Source organism: Emys orbicularis, chromosome 7, assembly GCF_028017835.1.
Source record: "Emys orbicularis isolate rEmyOrb1 chromosome 7, rEmyOrb1.hap1, whole genome shotgun sequence".
In the NCBI taxonomy this organism is placed as follows: Eukaryota; Metazoa; Chordata; order Testudines; family Emydidae; genus Emys; species Emys orbicularis.
The window spans coordinates 45,920,466-45,938,718 of NC_088689.1; positions in this window are offsets into that span (position 1 = coordinate 45,920,466).

Below are 18,253 nucleotides of genomic sequence, written 5' to 3' on the forward strand. Positions count from 1 at the left end.
GTTCAATGTGAATTTTGCCTGAGGCCTGGTCTACACTATGAGGTTAGGTTGAATTTAGCCGCGTTAGGTCGATTTTATAAGCAGTGCGGCTACACAACCAACCCCGTTCCGCTGACCTAAAGGGCTCTTAAAATCAACTGCTGTACTCTCCCTGACGAGGGGAGTAGCGCTAAAATCGACCTTCCTGGGTCGAATTTGGGGTAGTGCAGACGCAGCGCTGTGCAATTCGATGGTATTGGCCTCCGGGAGCTATCCCAGAGTGCTCCAATGTGACCACTCTGGACAGCACTTTCAACTCTGATGCACTAGCCAGGAACACAGGAAAAGCTTCGGGAACTTTTGAATTTCATTTCCTGTTTGGTCAGCGTGGCGAGCTCAGCAGAACAGGTGACCATGCAGTCCCAGAATTGCAAACGAGCTCCAGCATGGAGCAAACGGGAGACACTGTATCTGATTGCTGTATGGTGAGAAGAATCTGTGCAGGCAGAACTCCGATGCAGCAGAAGAAATGCTGATATATATGCCAAAATCGCACAGGGCATGATGGACAGAGGCTACACCAGGGACACACAGCAGTGCCGCGTGAAAATTAAGGAGCTCAGGCAAGCCTACCAAAAAACAAAGGAGGCAAACGGTCACTCTGGGTTAGAGCCCCAGACATGCCGCTTCTATGATCAGCTGCATGCCATTCTAGGGGAGGAGCCTACCGCTACCCCACCACTGTCCGTGGACACCTGCAAGGGGGGAGCCTCACGCAAAATGAGGATTTTATGGATGAGGAGGAGGAGGAGGAGAATGCGCAGCAGGCAAGCGGAGAATCTGTTTTCCCCGTCAGCCAGGACCTTTTCATCACCCTGGAGCCAATACCCTCCCAGGGCGAATTGTTCCCGGACCTGAAGGCGGAGAAGGCACCTCTGGTGAGTGCACATTTCTAACTACACTATAGGGGTTAAAAGCAATTGTGTTTAATGTTGTTTGATTTGCCCTGAACAATTGGGATGCATTCGCGGCTAGTACAGCTACTGGAAAAGTCTGTTAACGTGTCTGGGGATAGAGTGGAAATCCTCGAGGGACATCTTCATGAAGCTCTCCTGGAGGTACTCTAAAAGCCTTTGCAGAAGGTTTCTGGGGAGGGCTGCCTTATTTCGTCCTCCATGGTAGGACACTTTACCACACCAAGCCAGTAGCAAGTAGTCTGGAATCATTGCAGCACAAAGCATGGCAGCGAATGGTCCTGGGTTTTGGTCGCATTCATGCAACATTCGGTCTTTATCTTTCTGTGTCAGCCTCAGGAGAGTGATATCGTTCATGGTCACTTGATTGAAATAGGGGAATTTTTGTAAGGGAACAGTAATCCCCTCTGTTTGGTGATCCCCGGCACATTAGATCCCCGTCATGCTGGGCTGTTTGCGCTTGGCTAAAAGGGATCATCCCGGAGAATAGCCATGTGGGGGGGAGGGGTGTCCACCCCGAAACCCGCAGCCCCTCCTTTTAAATGGCAACCACAGGCCCTCTTTTTAAACGGCAAAACCAACTGGCATTGGTTGCTATGGGAAAGGAGGGTGCTGCAGTTTGAAAGCATTCCCACATGTTATGAAGGCGGACGAAGCCAACGCCGCGTACCCTTTGGCTTACCATGGCTGCCTAGAAACTGAATTCGGTTGCCCAGCCATGTGTGATGTGTCACCATACTGGCAGGCGCTCAATATAAAAGGCAAAATGCGATCTTGTACCTAAAACACATGTGCTGTCTGCTGTGAATTGCTTGATTCACTGTGAAAGAGTCTCCCTTTTATTCTCAGAAATGTATCATCTTAAATTGTAGTCTCCCTTTTTCCCCCCCTGCAGCCGCAAATGTTTCTATGCTCCCCTTATCAACTCCGTCCCTGAGGTTATTGCAGATTAGAAGGTGGAAAAAATGCACTCGTGATGACATGTTTTCAGAGCTCATGCAATCCTCCCGCGCTGATAGTGCACAGCTGAATGCATGGAGGCATTTGGTGGCAGAGGCCAGGAAAGCATACAGTGAGCATGATCAGAACATGCAGGAGGAGATGCTGAGGCTAAGGGGGGAGCAAACGGACATGATGAGGCATCTGGTGGAGCTGCAGGAAAGGCAACTAGAGTACAGAACCCCACTGCATCCATCCGCCTGCCCTCCTCACCAAGTTCCATATCCAAAAGGGGAGAGGGGAACTTCGGGCACCCAGCCACTCCACTCCACTCCACTCCAGAGGATGGCCCAAGCAACAGAAGGCTGTCATTCAAACAGCTTTGATTTGTAGTGTGGCTACAATAAGCAATGTGGCTTTGTCCTTCCCTCCTCCCCCACCCCACCTGGGCTACCTTTTACTAGTCAGCATTGTCAGTGATCTCAATTTTTTTTTTAATAAATAAAGAATGAATGAACGGAGTCAAAACAATAGGGACTTTATTTCCTTTGCCAGCTGTGGACGAAGAGGGGAGGGGATTGGCTTACAGGGAAGTACATTCACCAAAGGGGGTGGCTTTGCATCAAGGACAAACACACACAACTGTCACACCATAGCCTGGTCAGTCATGAAGCTGTTTTTCAAAGCCTCTTTGATGCGCAGCGCGCCTAGCTGTGCTCTTCTAATTGCCCTGGTGTCTGGCTGTTCAACATTGGCCACCAGGCGATTTGCCTCAACCTGCCACCCTGCCATAAACGTCTGCCCCTTACTTGCACAGATATTATGGAGCACACAGCAAGCAGCAATAACAATGGGAATATTGGTTGTGCTGAGGTCTAACCTACTCAGCAAACAGCGCCAGCGCCCTTTTAAACACCCAAAGGCACATTCTACCACCATTCTGCACTTACTCAGCCTATAGTTGAACTGCTCCTTATTGTGGTCCAGGCTGCCTGTGTACGGCTTCATGAGCCATGGGAGCAAGGGGTAGGCTGGGTCCCCAAGGATAACTATTGGCATTTCAACATCCCCAATGGTAATTTTCTGGTCTGGGAAGAAAGTCCCTTCTTGCAGCTTTTTGAACAGCTCTGGGGTAGGCTGGTGCTATGGTCTGGGAAGAAAGTCCCTTCTTGCAGCTTTTTGAACAGCCCGGAGTTCCGAAAGATGCGAGCGTCATGCACCTTTCCCGACCAACCCACATTGATGTCGGGGAAACAGTCCTTGTGATCCACCAGTGCTTGCAGCACCATTGAGAAGTATCCCTTGCAGTTTATGTACGTTTGGCAAGGTGGTCCGGTGCCAAGATAGGGATATGCGTTCCATCTATCGCCCCACCACAGTTTGGGAACCCCATTGCAGCAAAGCCATCCCCTATGACCTGCACATTTCCCAGAGTCACTACCTTTGTTAGCAGAAGGTTATTGATTGCTTTGGCTACTTGGATCACAGCAGCCCCCACGGTAGATTTGCCCACTCCAGTGTTGCAAGCAGTCAGGCGTTGCAAGCTTCCACAGGGCTATCGCCACTCACTTCTGAACTGTCAGGGAAGGTCTCATCTTGGTATTCCTGCACTTCAGGGCGGGGGGAAGCAACTCACAAAGTTCCATGAAAGTGGCCTTACACATGTGAAAGTTTCGCAGCCACTGGGAATCATCCCATACCTGCAACACTATGTGGTCCCACCAATCTGTGCTTGTTTGCCGGGCCCAGAATCAGCGTTCCACTGTATCAACATGCCCCAATGCCGCCATGATATCCCAATTGCAACATCCCGTGCTTTCAGGAACTTCTGTGTCCATGTCCTCCTCACAATGCTGTGCTGGCGGCTCCTAGCCAGGCTCTGCACATACTGCAGGATAATGTGCGAGGTGTTTACAATGCTCACAAAAGCAGTGCGTAGCTGAGCGGGCGCCATGCTTGCCATGTTATGGCATCTGCACGGATAACCCAGGAAAAAAGGTGCTAAATGATTGTTTGCTGTTGCTTTCAGGGAGGGAGATGACATGTACCCAAAATCACCTGCGACAATGTTTTTGTCCCATCAGGCATTGGGAGCTTAACCCAGAATTCCAATGGGCAGCGGGGACTGTGGGATAGGTACCCACACAGTGCACCACTCCGATGCTAGCCACGGTATTGAGGACGCACTCCACCGACCTAATGCGCTTAGTGGGGACATGCACGATCGACTGTATAAAATTGGTTACTAAGGATCGACTTCTATAAAATCGACCTAATTTCGTAGTGTAGACATGCCCTTAATAAGCACTGTCTGACTTGACCCAAGAACTTTGAAGGTGCAACTCTAGTTTAGATATTCTGCTGAAGATGTAATAACTGTACCTATATGAATATGCCAGTAAGTGACCTACATAATCCACAGATTCTCTTCTTCTTGCTTTAGCTTCTTACTTTTGATAATGAATTAAATGCGACAAAATGTTGCAATGTTCTTTCTCTAGAAAACATGAATACACCTCTCACTTTTGTAACTCTGAGTAGGGAATTAAGCAGAAGATAGTATTGTTCTGGACTTACCCCTATACTCAACCTACTCACAAGTCAGCCAAAATTATATTTATAAATTGCTTTCAAGAAAAATGTATGTATTGCTTACAATTTTTTTAATCTAGGAGTTTCAGGAAGTGGATGAGTTAGTAAAGATAATATTTCAGTCTACATATCAAATCACTTTTGTAATGGCTATAAATATTGTAACATGTTAAAGGTGAAATTCTCCTGCACAAATCTGAGTTCCGGAGTTCAAGAAACTTTGTTCTCCAACCTGGTGGTAGACTTTTTTAGTGCAGCAGTTCCTCTGTGATTTCTACTCCAGCTCTACTTCCTGAAATAGTAGCCTTTCTGTTCCACCTTTCTATCCATTGTATCCATGTAAGAACAGCTGTAGTATCCTTTATCTTGTTCCATTCCAGTGCTCCCTTCCATGCTGGCATGTATGATGCTGACATGTAGCATACCCCCTATGTTCATCTATCTAGATGCAGAGGGCCTCAATGCAGCTGCTTTGCCTACACCTTCCTTGCATCCATGTACCCTGGAGCTGCATGAAGGCCTTGTCTAAGTCCACTGCTAGCAGGTGAATTCACCTGTAGTAAAATGGTAGAAAAAATCATATAATGTAATGACCCTTAACTAGTCTTTTTGTTTTATCTAACAGTTTGTTCACCAGGAAGCCATAGATGATAAGAATATTCAAAACATTCGCTATTCTCCTGACACAAAGAAGCACCAGAACAAGGAGCAATGGTCTCAAGTTGCAGTGGGGGAGGTCTAGGTTGGCTATTAGGAAACACTATTTCACTAGGAGGGTGGTGAAGCACTGGAATGGGTTACCTAGGGAGGTAGTGGAATCTTCATCCTTAGAGGTTTTTAAGGCCCAGCTTGACAAAGCCCTGGCTGGGATGATTTAGTTGGTGTTGGTCCTGCTTTGAGCAGGAGGTTGGACTAGATGACCTCCTGAGGTCTCTTCCAACCCTAATCTTCTAAGATTCTGTGATTCCTTGTCTGTCTCTGTGCACTTATGAATGGTAAATAACACTTTCTGTGATGCTGTTCTTGTAGTAATGTATAAACTTTGTTGATTTACCCACCTCCCCTCACATACTGGTCTTTTTTATTCTTGTCTTTGAAGAACACGTGGAAATAAAAAAAACCCTTCACTCCTATATTCCACAGCTGTATGACCTTGGGCTGTGATCTTGTTGGATCTTACAAACTGAACAGGATCAAGCTTGGTCAGGACTTGAATTGATGACCTCCCCAGTAAAACCCAGGAGCAGGGCCGGCTTTAGGCCGATTCAGCCGATTCGGCTGAATTGGGCCCCGCGCTAAGAGGGCCCCGCGCCACAGCTCTCCACCCCGCCCTCAGCTCACTTCCCCCTCCTCCGCTCCCCTGAACGCTCCGCCCCCTGCTCCTCCCCCTCCCCTGCTTCCCGCGAATCAGAGGTTCGCGGGAAGTCTGAAAAGAAGCAGGGGCGGGCAGGCAGCACCAGGTAAGCTGGGGTGGCGGGGGGCGCGAGAAGGGCTCCGGGGAGGCGCGGCCCAGTCCGGCCCCGGTTCCGGCCGAGCACGCAGGCCCCAGCGGCTCTGGCCCGGTTTGGCTCCAGCCCGGCTCCCGTGGCGCGGCTCGGGTCCGGCCCAGCTCGGGTCCCGTGGCGCGGCTCCGGCCCAGCGCGGCCCCCGCAGTGCGGCGCGGCTCTGGCCCGGTCCCCGCGGCGCGGCTCCGGCCCAGCCCGGCCCCCGCGGCCCGGCTCCGGCCCGGCCCCCGCGGCGCGGCTCCGGCCTGGCGCGGCCCCCGCGGCGCGGCGTGGCTCCGGGCCGGACCCAAGCCTGGCAACCCCGGCCGGAGCGCGGCTCGATTCCTGGGGGCGGGGCTTGCAGCAAGCCCCGCCCCCAGGAATCGGGCCCCGCTCTTGCTAAAGCCGGCCATGCCCAGGAGGTGTAGAAAATAGTTTTACTGACTTAGTAGGTAGTATTCTTCCCACTGAGCCAGTAATGATCTAGTGACCCACCAGAACTGTAGTGACACTGAAGTAACATGAGCTGTACAAGCCCACCCAGGACCCTGGGTACGTACTTAAGCAGCTAGCCCATGTTGCTGCCCATGCTGCCAAAGCTTCAATGCAATTGTTGTTTGAGCTAGCTATATCAAAGCTACCTTGGGTATGTGTTCACAAGCTGCAGTCACACCTCTGATTGCAGTGTAGACATACCCTTAGTGCCATCATGCCCAAGGTCGGCAGTTAGTTAAGTTTTTGCAGCTCTGAGGATATTAAACTCTCTTTCTCCCACTGAATATCCATGTCAGTCCATCTTGTCATTTTAAAAATGCATCTAAAAGCCTATTTTCAAGAAATGTTTTTCTTAATCATAGTGTATGACTCCTCTTGAACAACATCATTTTGTTTGTTTGGCTGTCTAAATATTTTGTTGTGTTATTATGATATACTTTATTGGTTGCTCAGCACCAGAGTGCTTTGGTCAAAGGTTTTAAAATATTATTTATTACTACTGTGGTAGCTAATCTGGAAGGTCCTTACTTAGGCAAAGCTCCTGTTGAAACCAAAGGGAGTTTTTCCTGAGTAAGGACTTAGGTTAGATCCAAAAATCTTACTGTTGTTATTAATAATACAATTAAGCTGTAACTAATAACAGTGTTAGTTTAACTCCTCCCCAGACTCTTAAATGCTTTGACTCTAAACACAACAAACCTAGTTCTTGAATGTTTACTATTTGTGTATATTAAACTGTGATTGGTGCCTTTAATGCAGTGTTATACTGTATCTTTCCTTTTTTGGGGGGAGGGCGGGTGGATTTGCTCATACTGTTTTAGGCAGCTATTGGTCACAACAGCTGAGGAGCAAAGAAATGGTAAGAAGAGCTAGTCTCTTGCAAAATTATCCACATTTGAAAAACAGTTATTTAAGCAGCGTAAGCCATCACAGTAAAAGACCCATCCTATTTGCCTTCCTCATGAAAGTAGTCCCAGCCATATCATTATTAGTAATGTAGTCCAGTTATTTATATATTCAGAAACTTATCCTTACTATAGTCCAAATTATGATATAATATGCAGTTACATACTCTGCATTGTGTATGTTTGTCCACTGTTTAGTGTCTCCTGTCCATTATTTTAATTTAATAGTATATATTTAATAAATGTATCAAAATGCATTCTTTGTGTTGTTATATATATATATATATATATATATATATATATATATATATGAATGAATGAATGAATGAATGAAAGAAACCACCTCCTTCCTTATGTCCCAATATAGCACTCACTGTTTGCTGTGGTATCTGAACTGTGAGTGCCTAGATCTGAGCTTTCCTAAAGAAGGTAGGGAATAAGGCTGGGGCTCCTAATGTCTGGTATAATGTGGAGACAACCCCTCTTCCCCATTTTCTTACCCTTCCTACGAGGAGAGGGTGGTGGGATCTGTGACGTTATCTGATTAAAATATGACCATATAAATCATTGTTGCAACCACTGTTATATATTTTCAGCAAATCTTGTACAAAGGTTGTCAAGTGAGGTGTCTATGAAAAGGTTATGATTTGCTGATTATGATTATACTATCTGTATGCATGTATCATTTTTGTATTTGAAGTTTATAAGTATTTGCTCTATATCTGGATTTCAAATGTTTGCTCGTAGGGTAATGCCCACAAGGTAATTAGCCAGCACATCTTGGAGGGACTATTCAAATTGAGTGGCCCATCAAAAGAACATTTAACTGACAATGGACCATGGGAGGCGCCTATCTACACTTAGTGGAATTTCCTGCTGTGACTAGGCGAAATGCATGGACATGTGACTTGCCCATGTGACTCCAAACTCCATCTTGTTACTGTAATTTTCCACAGTAAGAACAATGGCAGAAACTATAAAAGGCCCTGGAAACTCCTCCATTTTGCCTCTATCCTGCTCCAGCCTCTATCCTTCTCAAGCCTCTGGACTATAAACTTATATTAATGGGAGCTTTCTAACCAATGGACTGAGGTACTTCCAATGATTTGGAAGCAGCCAGAGACTTGATTTAAGCCAGCAGTTTATTCCATCACTGCTACAAGCCTGAACCAAAAACTTTGCAATTATTGTATTTGATTCCTTTATCCAATTTTAACTCTCACCTTTCTTTCTTTCTTTTTATAAATAAACCTTTAGATTTTAGACACTAAACGATTGGCAGCTGTGTGATTTTTGGGTAAGATCTAAGTTATATATTAACCTGGGTGTGTGGCTGGTCCTTTGGGATCAGAAGAACCGTTTATTTGATGAGACTGGTTGTAAAGAACCACTCACCTTTAAATCCAGTGTTTTCGGTGGTAATACAAGGACTGGGATGCCCAAGGAAATGGCTTTTATGACTTCTTGTTAGCCAGTGTGGTGAAACAGAAGTTTACTTTTGTTTCTGGTTTGGTATATCCTATGGGGGCTTAGCCACCAGTCTTGGGGTGTATCTGCCCTATTTCTCAGCAGTTCATCCTGAATTTGGCATCCTCAGTTGTGACCCACTGAGGCACGGTTACAGGGTCTCAGTAATGGTGCTGGGACCAGGTTAATAGGGTGGAAGGTTGATGGCAGCCCTCTACCAGATTACAAAGGAGAGAAGATCTTCACTGGGTGAGTTATTGATGCATAGTTCCCAGATATTTTACTTAATAAAGTTGCAGCCTACTTAGACAAGACATCAGGAATTATTTTTATCTGTCATTTGGCCTGAACACCTCAGAATTAGTGATCTCAGTTCTGTTGTTCACCGGCTACATCACAAAACCCACTATTCATAATTTGTACTAACTGGCTGTCTTGTTGTCAGTCTCAGTAGAAAGGGGCTAAACTGGCACGGAACTTGATCTATCCTTCCATGTGTAAGGCACATTGGTGAGGCGATATTTGTATTGGTGCTGCACCTGTTCTGTAGATAGAGGCCTTCAGTTTTCAGATCCTTTCAAGAACACTTACGTTTATTTTTAAAATAATGGAAAATTGGAAATATAGATATTAATTTGTTGACTCTTGTTTTCATTTTAGCTTTTTAATCTTCTCCCTGTCAAGGAGAAGTGAAGATTTCACTACGTAATGATGGAAGGGTTGATGGGGGTGGTCAGATAGTTATTGTGTTAATAGCAAATTTGACATCCTGTAGAGAATCGGCACTATTGGCTCCATCTCTCCAAGCTTCAATTTGTTCAAATTGTGTGTAATTATATCTTAATCTTAAATGGTAAATCACCACCACCACCACCATCTTAAGAAACTCTCACTTTTCTCCTGTCCATTTCAGGAATCCCTGGAAAATTGTCCCTTCTTGTTTTCAAGATCCTGTGTAGACTTTTTCTCTTCACTTCACCCTCTCTCTCTATAAACTGAGCAGTTCATTCCCTATGTTTCTCTAATTGCAGATTTCTTTGTCCTCTTTGTGACATTATTGACATGAACTGTGACAGTATAGATCATTGTTGCAACCAAGGCCCTATAGTTGCACCAAATCTGGTACAAAGGAGGTCAAGTAAGGTATCTATGGAAAGGGTGTAATTTGCTAGTTATGATTATGCTGTCTGTATGTGTGTATCATTTTTGTATTTGAAGTTATGAATATTGACTATGTACTTGTATCTCAATGTGTTTGTCTAAATAGCATCAGTGAATCACTTGGTCAGCTTCTTGAGAAAGGACTATTCTGAGTAAGTGCCCAATCAAGAAACACTTAACTGACAATGGACTTTGGGAGACGCCAATCCACATCCGAGCTTTCGTGGGAAAGTTCAAACTAACATGTAAACAATGGCGTCGGCCTGCAAAAAGCTGAATCATTCATGGACATGTGACTTGTCCGGGGGCTACAAACTCCATCTTGTTGCTGTGATTTTGCACAGAAGAACAAAGGGGTTTCTGCCCACAAGAGAGAGAATATAAAAGGCCCTGGAAGCCCCTCCATTTTGTCTTCAGCTGGCTCAAAAGATGGCCTCTCCACCCCAAAGAGATGCCTAAAAGAAGCTGGAACAAAGGACAGTAACTATGGGGGTGTGAGTGATTGCTGGACCCAGGGCATAAACCACAACGTTGGTCTGAAAAGGATTGGGCCCAGACTAGGAAAGAGTCTAGTCTGTGAAAGAAGTTTATTGGAACATCTCTGAGGGTGAGGTTTACCTGTATTCAGTTTCCTACTGTATTAGGGTTAGACTTGCGTGTTTTGTTTTATTTTGCTTGGTAACTTATTTTGTTCTGTCTGTTATTAGTTGGAACCACTTAAATCCTACTTTTTATGCTTAATAAAATCACTTTTGCTTATTAATTAACCCAGAGAAAGTAATTAATACCTGGGGGAGCAAACAGCTGTGCATCTCTCTCTATCAGTGTTATAGAGGGCAGACAATTTATGAGTTTACCCTGTATAAGCTTTATACAGAGTAAAACGGATTTATTTGGGGTTTGGATCCCACTGGGAGCTGGGTGTCTGGGTGCTGGAGATAGGAGCACTTCTTAAGCTGTTTTCAGTTAAGTCTGCAGCTTTGGGGGCGTGGTTCAGATCCTGGGTCTGTGTTGCAGCAGGCTTGTGTGTCTGGCTCGACAAGGCAGGGTTCTGAAGGCCCAAACTGGCAGAGAAAACTGGCTCAGAGGTAGTCTCAGCACATCAGGTGACAGTCTCAAGGGGGTCTCTGTGACCGAACCTGTCACACTCATTTCTTGCCTCTTCACAGGTGTAGATCATTCTCTTGCACTGTCCAGGAACAGCCTTTTTGTGTTCCTGCTCCCAGCTTATGCCCTCTGTATTTTTTTTTCAAATCCCATCTTAAAAGCCTTGGATGTCTTTTAAAACTCTCTCTCTAATAAATTAAGCAAATTCTTCTCCCCTTGCTCAGTCATTTTCTCTCAACTGTGACAGTTGTTCTTCTTTTATCCCCTTCTGTTCCACACCTGTAACCTACAAATGATACCTGTAACCTACATTAAATAACTTATTAGCATCTGAAATCTGTAAATGGGTATTACATTTTTTTGGTTCTTTTTATGAACTATGCTTTACAAAAATGTATTGTAGAGGCCCATAATGTTAAGTCTTGATTTGAAAATTTTGAGTAAAGTTTTAGCAGGAAGACTTAGAAAAGTGATTAGCAAAATGATATGTTTGGATAAATTTGGCTGATACCTGGAGAAACACTATTGTCTACACTATAACTATTTTTACTGAATGTGTGGTCATATGGGAGCAATTTGCACCCCTTATGTATGTGGGATTAGCTATGTTGGAGGGTAAACTCCACTTGTGATTTTATCACAAGACTCTCAATATCTGATGTTTTACTTAAAGCTCTAGTGCTGCTGGAGACAAGTGATTATGAGAGAATCTCATTTTATGGTTAAAAAAAGTAAGTTTCTGGTGCACATGTTTGCAGCGAAAATCTTGAAAATGTGAACAGAGTGTGCCCTAAAGGCTCAAAAGCCAGAAGACAAACATAAAGAACCTCCAATTAAAAAAATAAATCTCATTGTTCTTAAGCCAATCTCATGACTCTTTGGGGCCTGAACATTTGGGGTTGTCAGTACTGGAACCCCAACCCAGTAGAGGGCAATAGAAGTAGCCCCCGGGATGCTGAAAGAGCATGTTTCACAGCCAGGCTGGCCCTGCTCATTCCTGGAATAGACTTGTCCACTTTTGGGGTGCACTGCTGACTCAAGGCCCCGTGGTGGAGCAGTAGTTATATGTTGCTTTTTCTGTTACGCTCCCCACTCTAGGCAGGCTTACTCAGGAGTGGATGTGACTCATAATCTAACTATGAAATACTGTTAGAAAAACTCCATAAGAATGTAGTTGCATTAAAGAAGCAGTTATTGTTCACCTGTCCAGATTTAACAAATAGATAGTATGGTTTTCTTCCCCAAGGGGACTAATAATCAACAAAGCCCAGTAACTTTTTAATATGTCTCCTATCTAAATCTTCCTGACCAAACCAATATACTTGCTGTTTAATGCAGATTTTTTGTAGTTTATTTCTTCTTAGTCTCCATTTCTGTTTAGTATAGAAAAATCACCAGAGCTCAGGTGGGACGCTGTGCAGTAATGTGTTTGTAATCAACAGATTAGTTAATCAGCCATGATTTATTAATGATGAATTAATTATACCTGATTGTGCAGTTCTGCTGGCTAAATGGAGCTTTAAAGGGGTTATTTTATTAATCATCACTGTGCTAATTGCAGACACTTACAGAAAGATCACTAATTAAACATGCAACCATATGTGAAACAAACCAGGCTGCTGAGAAGGGCAAGAATAAGAGCACTTATTTTCTGAACAACAAACTTTATTTTTCATGAAATATGTTGTTGACTTGGCGATGCTAATTACCCACCAAGAATGGTTTAATACATTACAGATTTTTGGTCAGCAAAAAATGGAAATTGATCTTTAGGCTAAAATCAGTAGGCACTCTTTCCAGCCCAAATTCTGCCTGGCTTCTCTCTCTCATGTGCCCAGCCCCAAAACAAATTGTTTACAATCTGTGTCCTTGTTCACGTTAAATAGTGAAGAAGTCTTGTTAACTGTAAAAGTGGATAGCCATTTTGGAAACAGTGCTTATAACCTAGTGCCCAGTCATCGAGGTGCTGAATGACCTCAGCACTTTGTAGAACTGAGGCCTTGATTAGGATTGAAATTAGAACAAGTGTGAGTGAGCCCTCAGAAAGGGGACCATAGATGTGTTAAACCTTGGTAAAGCAAATATTGGAAAAATATATTTGAACAGAGTTTTAGGAATTGAAACAAATGGAAAGAATACAGAAGGAAAATAGGAAAAACCCAAAAGTGTGCCACGAGGAGTACAACAAATATGTATCTTACCGTGTCTTCCTCTTAGGGTGACCAGATGTCCCAATATTATCAGGACAGTCCCGATATTAGGGGTTTGTCTTACAAAGGCTATCTATTGCCCCCTTGCCATGTCCCGATTTTTCACACTTGCTACCTCGTCACCCTGCTTCCTCTTGAAATGAATACATTGCATTCCAGTCAGCTTGATTAAAATTAAATGGTTGATTTTATCCATTTGATCTTCAGAGTGCACATCACAGCTTGCATTGTGTCCTTAAAACATTAATAACAGTGTCTGAATGCTGCAACGTTTTGTTTTAGAAATCATTTATGGGTTTTCCCTGGGCCTGGACTCTTGTTTTATTCAGACTGTTGGCCTTTGTTAATTACATGGCAATTTACTTTAAAGCAACTTACTTTGAGTGGTGGAATTGTCTAGTACTACCTGCTGAAAGTGACCACAATTAATCAAAATAAATAAAGTGTGTAGTTTATATTATTTTTAATACAAAGGATTTAATTTCCAAGGTTGCTCAAATTAAATGGTAGATTTAATTAACTGATGATTGAATTAAATGGAAGACACTATGAGGAGGAAGTGGGGAGAAATGCAGTGGTCCCTGTTTTGGACTCCACTGTGGCTCCTTTATGGTCATTCACTTCATACAGAGGGACCATACAGTTGTTGAGGGGGCTTCTGGAGAATAACTCTGATTCCCAGGATGGCAAAGGATTAGTGGAACAGGCCTATGCTGCTTGCTTTATACAGTCCCTGGCATAGGGCTGTGCTGATGGAATGACTATGATCAGCAGAAGCATGTTGGGCAGGCAGGGGGGGTGTCTGGATATTCTGGGTCATGAGAGCATCCACAGAGGGCCAGTCAAAGCCACCATAAGTTAAAATAAGTTCCTGGGTAGGCCAAGAATTCAAAAGATACAAATGTGGCTTAAATCCACTTTTGCTTCCACAACTTTCTTGGCCTGCACTGCTGCAGGAGCACAGCTCAGAAATGACATATAGGAAGGAAACGAAGGGTATGTCTACTCTACGGGATTACTCCGAATTTACAGAATTCGATTTTTGGTAACCGATTTTATAAAGTCGAGTGTATGTGGCCACACTAAGCACATTAATTCGGCGGTGTGCGTCCATGTACCGAGGCTAGCGTCGACTTCCGAGCGTTGCACTGTGGGTAGGTATCCCATAGCTATCCCATAGTTCCCGCAGTCTCCTCCGCCCATTGGAATTCTGGGTTGAGATCCCAATGCCTGATGGGGCCAAAAACATTGTCGCGGGTGGTTCTGGGTACATCCTCCCCCTCCCTCCGGGAAAGCAATGGCAGACAACCGTTTTGCGCCTTTTTTCCTGGGTGAACACTGCAGACGCCATACAACGGCAAGCATGGAGCCCGCTCAGCTCAAGACAGCAGTCATGAATATTGTAAACACCTCGCGCGTTATCGTGCAGTTTATGCTGAACCAGAACCTGCAAAACCAGGCGAGAAGGAGTAGGCTACGGCAGTGCGGCAACGAGAGTGATGAGGACATGGACATGGAATTCTATCAAACCGCGGGCCCCGGCGCTTTGGAGATCATGCTGTTAATGGGGCAGGTTATAGCCATGGAACGCTGATTCTGGGCCCGGGAAACAAGCACAGACTGGTGGGACCGCATAGTGTTACAGGTGTGGGACGATTCCCAGTGGCTGCGAAACTTTCGCATGCGTAAGGGCACTCTCATGGAACTTTGTGACTTGCTTTCCCCTGCCCTGAAGCGCCAGAATACCAAGATGAGAGCAGCCCTCACAGTTGAGAAGCCAGTGGCGATAACCCTGTGGAAGCTTGCAACGCCAGACAGCTACCAGTCAGTCGGGAATCAATTTGGAGTGGGCAAATCTACTGTGGGGGCTGCTGTGATGCAAGTAGCCAAAGCAATCACTGAGCTGCTGCTACCAAAGGTAGTGACACTGGGAAATGTGCAGGTCATAGTGGATGGCTTTGCTGCAATGGGATTCCCTAACTATGGTGGGGCGATAGATGGAACCCATACCCCTATCTTGGCACCGGAGCACCAGGGTAGCCAGTACATAAACCGCAAGGGGTACTTTTCAATGGTGCTGCAAGCATTGGTGGATCACAAGGGACGTTGCACCAACATCAACGTGGGATGGCCGGGAAGGGTTCATGACGCTCGCGTCTTCAGGAACACTACTCTGTTTAAATGGCTGCAGCAAGGGACTTACTTCCCAGACCAGAAAATAACCGTTGGGGATGTTGAAATGCCTATAGTTATCCTTGGGGACCCAGCCTACCCCTTAATGCCATGGCTCATGAAGCCGTACACAGGCAGCCTGGACAGTAGTCAGGACCTGTTCAACTACAGGCTGAGCAAGTGCAGAATGGTGGTAGAATGTGCATTTGGATGTTTAAAGGGTCGCTGGCGCATGTTACTGACTTGCTCAGACCTCAGCCAAACCAATATTCCCATTGTTATTGCTGCTTGCTGTGTGCTCCACAATCTCTGTGAGAGTAAGGGGGAGACCTTTATGGTGGGGTGGGAGGCTGAGGCAAATCTCCTGGCCGCTGATTACGCGCAGCCAGACACCAGGGCGATTAGAAGAGCACACCAGGAAGCACTGCACGTCAGAGAAGCTTTGAAAACCAGATTCATGACTGGCCAGGCTATGGTGTGAAAGTTCTGTTTGTTGAAAACCTGCCCCCTTGATTGATTCATTCCCTGTAAGGCCTGGTCTACACTAGGCGTTTATGTCGAATTTAGCGCCGTTACATCGAATTAACCCTGCACCCGTCCACACCACGAGGCTATTTAGTTCGACATAGAGGTCTCTTAAATTCGACTTCTGTACTCCTCCCCAACGAGGGGAGTAGCGCTAAATTCGACATGGCCATATCGAATTAGGCTTGGTGTGGATGGAAATCGACGCTAATAGCTCCGGGAGCTATCCCACAGTGGACCACTCTGTTGACGCTCTGGACAGCAGTCCGAGCTCGGATGCTCTGACCAGCCACACAGGAAAAGCCCCGGGAAAATTTGAATTCCTTTTCCTGTCTGGGCAGTTTGAATCTCATTTCCTGTTTGGACAGCGTAGCGAGCTCAGCAGCACTGGCAACAATGCAGAGCTCTCCAGCAGAGATGGCCGTGCAATCCCAGAATAGAAAGAGGGCCCCAGCATGGACTGATCGGGAAGTCTTGGATCTCATCGCTGTGTGGGGTGATGAGTCCGTGCTTTCCGAGCTGCGCTCCAAAAGATGGAATGCAAAGATCTATGAGAAGATCTCTAAAGCCATGGCAGAGAGAGGATACAGCCGGGATGCAACGCAGTGCCGCGTGAAAATCAAGGAGCTGAGACAAGGCTACCAGAAGACCAAAGAGGCAAACGGACGCTCCGGATCCCAGCCCCACACATCCCGTTTCTACGAGGCACTGCATTCCATCCTTGGTGCGGCCACCACCACTACCCCACCACTGACCGTGGACTCTGAGGATGGGATATTGTCCACAGCCGGTTCCTCGGACATGTTAGCGGACGGGGATGATGAGGAAGGAGATGAGGAGGACGAGGCAGTCGACAGCGCTTACCAAGCTGATTTCCCTGACAGCCAGGAGCTCTTCATCACCCTTACAGAGATCCGCTACCAACCCTCCCCAGCATGTAACCCGGACACAGATTCAGGGGAAGGATCAAGCGGTAAGTGCTTTAAACATCTAAACATTTATTTTTTACAAAACTGGAATATTAAGAATAAGAACAATGTGTGCTTCATGATTTCTTCCCCCTGGGCGCTTAAGTAATCAGTTCCAACTATTTAAAAAAAATCAAACAGTGTCCGGTTGTGCATGATTCTGCTGCCCAAGCTGCTCCACTCTATAGTCCCTGCAACTGCAGCTATATGAAAATCCGGTCTATATGTCCGGGGATAGAGCAATAATCCTCCACTGACATCTCAACGAAGCTCTCCTGCAGGTAATGGGAAAGCCTGTTCATCAGGTTCCTGGGGAGAGCGGCCTTATTGGGTCCTCCGAAGTAGGAGACATTCCCGCGCCAGGAGACGAGCAAGTACTCCGGTATCATTGCCTTGCACAGCATGGCGGCATAGGGCCCTGGTCTTTGCAGGCTTTCTCAAAGCATCCTTTCCTTCTCGGTGTCCGAGATCCTCAGGATAGTTATGTCGCTCATGATGACCTGCTTTGAATTAGGTAGGGGACTGTTAGTATTGGGACTGCTTGCAAGTTCCTTTACAGAACTGTAACCGCTGGTTTGCAGCCACGCGGTGGATGCGGGAGAGGGGCAGCATACAGGGATCTTTCCCTGGGACATCCGCAAGGGGGTGGGACAGGGCCAGAGTTCATGCTTGGCCGATTGCTGGCAGCAGAGACTGGCATTGCTTTCAATGTGAAAGGAGGCCAGTGGTACTACTAAAGTTTTAAGCAGCCACAAGTCTACGGCTTACCATCTTTGCCTGCTACAGAGATTACGGTGTCCTGCCACGCTTCCCAGATCTGCAGTGCAAAACCCCAGGCACTGAAGGCGAGGTCCGAAAATTCGACCTTGTCCTGAGTGCGCATGTGAGAGGTGCGGTGCATAGTCTTGTTCACAGAGAAAAACTATGTTCTTTGTTCACAACTACATTTATCTTTCGGAGGAATTCACTACCTTTTTCTCATTCCCACAGCCACATCTGCGACTGTCTCCCAACCCAGCCTGGCATCACACTCCCAGAGGCTAGCGCACATTAGGCGGAGGAAGAAGAAGACGCGAGAGGACATGTTCTCAGAACTAATGGGCTGCTCCCGAGCCCAGGCAGCACAGCAGAACCATTGGAGGGAGAATTTGTCCCAAATGCACCGGACACACATGGAACGTGAGGAGAGGTGGCGGAAGGAAGACCAGCAGGCGACTCAAACGCTGCTTGGACTTCTGAGGGAGCAAACGGACACGCTCCGGCGCCTTGTTGATG